We start from the raw sequence: 6,186 nt of genomic DNA, 5'->3' as shown, positions 1-6,186 counted from the left end.
GTGCTGAATTCAAAGGAGCTCCTTAGACCGTCTCTTTTGCTGGAGTTTACACAGGGCTTCCTATTACCATTCAGGGAGTGAACAATGTACAGAAAATATTTTTTTTTCTCTTTTTCAGCAAAAGACTCTGAGCAGTATCTGAGCTTTTTGGCAGCTAGTTAGAAACGACCCTGCAGGGGGATGTAGGTATGAACATAGGAATAAACTCCAACTTGTATTTTGATTCTTTTAATTTTGAAATTGTGAGTTATTTCCTGCAGGCAGGAGGGTGGACACTGCCTCCAGCACCTCGTTTGCTGGAGAGAATTGAGAGCATTTGGTTTTATCAGCCGCTGGCATGGTAATGAGCCTATTTCTATTGAAATTGGCTCATTACTATTCATTTTTGCTGGCTCTCGACCAACTCATGAACCGCTTTTTGATTTTCAGGGGAGGAAAAAAAAAAAAAGAAAAAAAACCCACCACGTGGGGAGCTGGTCCCATGCGCTGATAGAGTGGCAGGAGCCAAGCTCAGTGCGTGGCCATGTGGGTCGAGCTCCTCTATTGCTGCCTTCGTGGTGGGATGTGGTACTGGTCCCCCATGATGGACATGTCAATGGTTGGGGATCCTCTGCACCTCCCATGCCTTGTGTCCCACCACTGGTTTGGTGAAGGCACAAAGCGTCCAGCGTGGATGAGTTCAACTTGAGCCAAACCCAACCGCAGGTTGGGTTTTTAGAGGGGACGGGTCCATGTGAGCACCAAACTGCTGTGAGAGCAGCTTTCAAAACCAATCCTGTCTGCAAAATGCAATGGTGGGCTAGTAATTTTTGTGGTTTTTGTTTCTTTTGGCAACCTGACAAATTATGTTATTCAAGTGTATATAGCAGCATTTAAGTCTTTCCTCTTGTTTTGAGCTATAGTATAGATTTTCTCTCTCTCTCTCTCTCACATACACACACATATGCACACACTTATCTATTGGGGTATGATTTAGCACCAGTGAGAATCAAAACTTGCTTCTTCGAATACCTGACCGAAAAGTATCTTTCTTTGAAAGTGACTGAGAATGTATTAATTATATATGACTGTAATTTTATCCCTGTTACTAGTTTGAAAAAACTCAGCCAGGCTCTGCCACCTTTTCTCATGTGATTAAAATTCCATTAAACTAATTCAGCTTCTTACAAAGACACGAGATCTTTTTGTGAAGATAGGGAGCTACCAGTTTTGGTGGCATCTTTTGGTAGGGGACACCTAAAGGAGCCTCATCTTCAGAGGGCAGGCGTGCAGTGAAACATCATTTTAGACAGAGCTCTTTCACATCGCTGCTTTATGAACTTTCATCCCTGTTCTGGAAACAGTTTTTGGTGAAAAAGCACCACATTTCATTTTTCCATAAACTTAGTCTCTTTCAGCATTTGTTTCCAAGATGGTTTCCCTTCAAATTAAGAACTGAAATAAAAATGCTAATAGCTTGCAATTTAACATGTCTGTATTTAATACTGTTAACTATGGATTTCTGTGGTGCATAAGAAAGGAGACCATTTATTTTCTTYTATAAATTGAAAAATAAAAGTCAAATTAACTCCTTTTTAAGTACCAGGAGCTGGAAAATTGATAGGCAGATGATGACTTCTATCAAGTGAGCATTGTCCCTCCAGGTAAAGACTGAACTGAGAAGCAGCAATTGCTGATACATCTTCAAACTTCCATTGTTTTGTATGTCATTAAAAGAAAACAAACAGGCTGATTTTGTAGAAGAATTCACAGCTTGCTTTTTCTTTCTTTTTTTTTCTTTTTTTTCCCTTTTGAGTGAAAGCAAATCTTCAGAGCAAGAAGAGGCTTCAAAGTTTAGATTTAAAATGTTGCAGATACTTCTGGATTTATGAACGGGGCTGTTAGATTCGCTAGTGGGAAAAAAAAAAGAGAGACTTGCGGCGCACACGAAAGAAACTTCCCAAGTCCTTTGAGGAAACAGTTTGAGTTTTTCCTTTATGTACTTGCAGCCTTGTTTGCCGGAGGAGCTGGCGCAGTCTGGAGAGCCTTGATTCATGCTTTCATCCATGTGCTGGGTAGAGCAGAATGGCTCTGAGGTATCACGTCTGCTGCAGACATTCGCATAGATGGGAATCTTGTAAAAGCTTTCATTAGCTTTTGTGGGGTTGTAACAAATTAAAATGGCCTGACCTGGCTTCTCATCTGAGTGTCTCAGGTCAAGTATATTTACTTCTGTCTGTGTATTTTTAGAACTTTAAATACTCGGCTTTATTTTTGTTGCAGTAAACTAGCCAGAAGTGATTCGTTATCTGAGTCTGAAGGGAAGTCACACTAGCGACAGATGTTTTCCTTTGTTCATTACATAGCTGGAATTTATTTAGATTTTTGTCATAAAGCTTTTACACTAGAAGAGAGGAAAAAAACATCCTCAACTTCCAATCATCCTCGTCTTGTATGAAGTRGATCATAGGGACAAGCTACTAGGCCTGTTTGTCTCCAGTGAAGACCTATGATACTATTCCAGGAATCCAGCTTGACTCAACAACAGTTTTGGGTAGACCAATACATATATCCATGTCTCTCATCTTCCTATGAACTCTCAGCATGGCAAGTGGATGAGGCAATGTTAGGAGCTTGCGACACTGGGAAATTCTGGGTGATTTGGACTGGAAGTACATCCAGATCCAGCTATTAGCCCAAACAAATGGAGCACGTTAAGTGACGTAAGGCAGCCTTGAAGCAAAAACAGTTTTGGCCTGCAGTTGGAAAGCGTGAAAATGGTCTTTAGAAAGGGAGAGACAGCAGAATGGGTAAGTCAGAGAAAAATTAAAACATTTCTAATATCAGAGGTAGCAGAAGAACTTACAAATGCTGGATGGTACCAAGGATGTGAAGAAATGATGAATTGCAGTGATTTTTCATGATATTTTGTTCCAGGTGTTTTGGCATCAGGGGCATATTAGCATGCTTTTATACTGCGGTGTCTTGTCTAATTCTTGTGCTCTGCGTTAATTCGCAGGAATATGTCTCCATTTGTCTTAGCAACAACTTGCATTTGGCTTATCTTCTGAGATCTCTTCAGGGAAAGGACTGAACTTTGTTTCTTTGAACAAAAAGAAGCACCGGCTTAGGCTCAGCCATGGACTTACACTGATCTAGGGATGAGGGGCACAGAGACTTCAGAGAGGAAGGAGGATTCTCAAAGGTCAGGGCCAGAATCACTTTGAAGATCAGAAAGAAGCGTATTTAATGCAAAGCTCTTTGCAAAGTGTGGAGAAGATCTGGTCACGCCCCACAGAGCACTTAAGTGCAGAGTTGATTTTAAGTGCCGGAGCAATCTTCCTGATTCCACCTTGACTCCTGGAACTTACCCATATGAAACTGAGTAAATTCTGTGCACCAAGAGTGGCAGTGGCACTGGGGCAGAGGGAAGGGGGATTTGCAGAGGTCCATACTGAAGCTCAGGGTGTCCTGGAATTTATCTTTCAAAGGGAGGTGAGTTATGGTGGTTTAAGCTTCAATATGGCTTGGGTTGGGAGTTGTCTTCAATACCAACAAGGCCATGCTCTTCAGGAATAGATAMTTTCCTGTATTTGGTATCTCTGGGCTAGATCAGTCCAGGAGGAGCAAAGGGAAAAGATATTCATGCAACTGAATTACATAGGAATTGTTCGGAGCTGCCTGAGAGGACATACATAGAAATGATGGGATGAAATGGCAAAGAAAACCTTATGTTGAATATTACAACCTCTTGACAGAAAGATACATCACACTAAGGAGGAATATCCCAAGGGAAATGGTGGAAGCCCCATTGCTGGGATAATTTCTAATTAAACTAGACAAAGCACTTGAGAATATATTGTAAGGGAAAATCCTGTAATGGCAGTAGGCTGGACAGGGTGACCYTATAGGTCTTTTTCATTTCTAATTTCTATGATTCACTAATGATTAAGTAATTCACAGATAAACTAAACATCCGTATTCCTGGGTCTTATCCGAAACTCACCTCACCTATCAACCTTTTCAAATTTACCAATTAATAGTTAATTAGTTAATGTTTGTAAAGTGCTTTGAAGATGAAAAGTGCTAAGTGCTAAGTATTATTAGAGAAATAGGGATAGATAAACTCATTTTACTTAATTTTGAACCCACTCAAATACTCACAGAGGGCTCAAATTCAGATTCAGACTTAAGCATTATTGGGTTTGCCTTCCTTGTAGAGGGACATTCTGTGAGATTGTTATGGTGTGATTAAAATACAGTTATAATTCTGATAATGCACTTATCACACATTTCTATATATGGCACAGTAGTTATAATCCTGATAAAATGTGCATGAAAAGCTATTGTCCCCGTCATTACATGAGCTGCAGCCTACAATGCAAGCACTTTGCTTTGTAAGGGAGTGCAAGTGGCAGTGAGCATATGCAGCRGATGAAAACTGTTTTCCATAATGGCTTTTACCCTTCCAGTATATGTTTATTTTTTGGAGCATATTTTATAGTATCAAATGAATGAGTTAATATTCAGTGAGGAACTTCACTGCGAATTCCCAAACGATTTCATTCTAAGTCCCTCTTACGGCTGTTCCTGCAAGTGGAGAGAAATGGTGCGTATGCACTGTGAGAGGAACTGTGGTTTTTATCATCCAGGAAAACTGCACTGGCTTTGCTTTCCAGTGGGAAGGAGGTGGCACCTACAAGCATGGGCATGGGGTCCCTTGGGGCACAGGGACACAGCTAGGGACACAGGGACCTGGAATGGTCAGGACCAGGACCAGACTTCAGGTGGACCGATGTTAAACCCTATCCAGGGTGATCCCAATCCTGTCAGCCTGGAGTTGGGTGAAAAAAAAGAATGACTTCTCTTGGATGAGGTGGTAAAGGGTTACTTTTTGCATTTGCTTCCAAAATGAGTGAAATCACTGGATCACTAATGTCTATACTTGATAAAAATACAGTGTCTACAGTTTTATACAGCTCAGGAACCAAGAGATGGACAATGGTAGATGATGTAGGATGCTGAGCAATGGTAGAGTATAGCAAAGATGAGTATTGCACTAAGTTCCTGTCAGAATATTGCCTTAAARGAATTGAAATTCCTTTTCCGTTGTCTTTTGAAGATGGATGATGTCTTTCCCCTTCCTTCCAACTCAGATATTCCTAGGGAATAAACTCCAGGCTTTCATACATGAGTTTGTCAATCAATAGCTTACATTCATTTATAACAGAGCAAACAAAGCAATTTCAGGTGGAGTTCACTAATGCAAAGGCATGCAATTTGAGAGCAGAAATAACACCGTGTGACTACTACATTGTGGTAGGTTTACTAATCATAGTGCCTGAATAATAAATCTTAGATTTCGAATCCTCAAATGAATAATCACAATGAATGGGTCATGAGTAATTTATAGGTTAAAAATGAAATTGCTCATCAAGAAATTTGAAAAGGCACACACTTCTGTGAGTTCTGAGGCTTCCCCAGTATTCTGAAAGTGCTAGAATATGAAATGACAGCAAATATTTTAATAGGTGTGTCAAGTAGGTGTTATAGCCTGTAACTGAAGAGCAAATATATATGGTTTGGGCTTGGAAGTATGATCCAGACCACTAAAGGCTTCTTGATGCAACTTCAGTATTATTATAAGGCTTTAGGATATGTTCTTAAAGAAAAAGAAAAGACAGGGAAGTTTATGGAGAGCAGGATAATTCAAGCTGGATTTATAAAAGGTAGATCACATCAGAGTAAACTGACATCTTTCTTTGATAAAATAACTCATTTTCGGGACAAAGAAAATGCAGTAGATCTAATCTGTCTGGACTTCAGAAAAGCACTTGATAAAGTGCCACATGGGAAACATCTAGTTAAGCAGGAGGAGATGGGGTTTCATATAAGAGTGGTGAGGAATGGCTAAAAGGGGAGACAGCAACAGATTGTGAAAGGGGAAGTATAGGGCAGGAGAAGGGCTCATTAGTTGAGCTCGTCAAGGATCAGTCTGACTCATCTTATTTAACATTTTCATTAATGACCCTGGAGCATAAATTAGGAATGTGCTAATGAAACATTGGAGTTGACAAAGTTTGGAGGCATTGCCAGTGAAAAAGTAGGATCTGAATATACAGGAAAGAAACTGGATGGCCTTGAGAATTGGAATGAGAGACATGACATGAAACCTAATAAGAAAAAGCACAAGGACACGCACTTAGA

Source organism: Nothoprocta perdicaria, unplaced genomic scaffold (genome assembly GCF_003342845.1).
Source record: "Nothoprocta perdicaria isolate Ctin4 unplaced genomic scaffold, notPer1 scaffold_179, whole genome shotgun sequence".
In the NCBI taxonomy this organism is placed as follows: domain Eukaryota; kingdom Metazoa; phylum Chordata; class Aves; order Tinamiformes; family Tinamidae; genus Nothoprocta; species Nothoprocta perdicaria.
The sequence above is the reverse complement of the archived record's forward strand: the minus strand, read 5'-3'. Positions refer to the sequence as shown.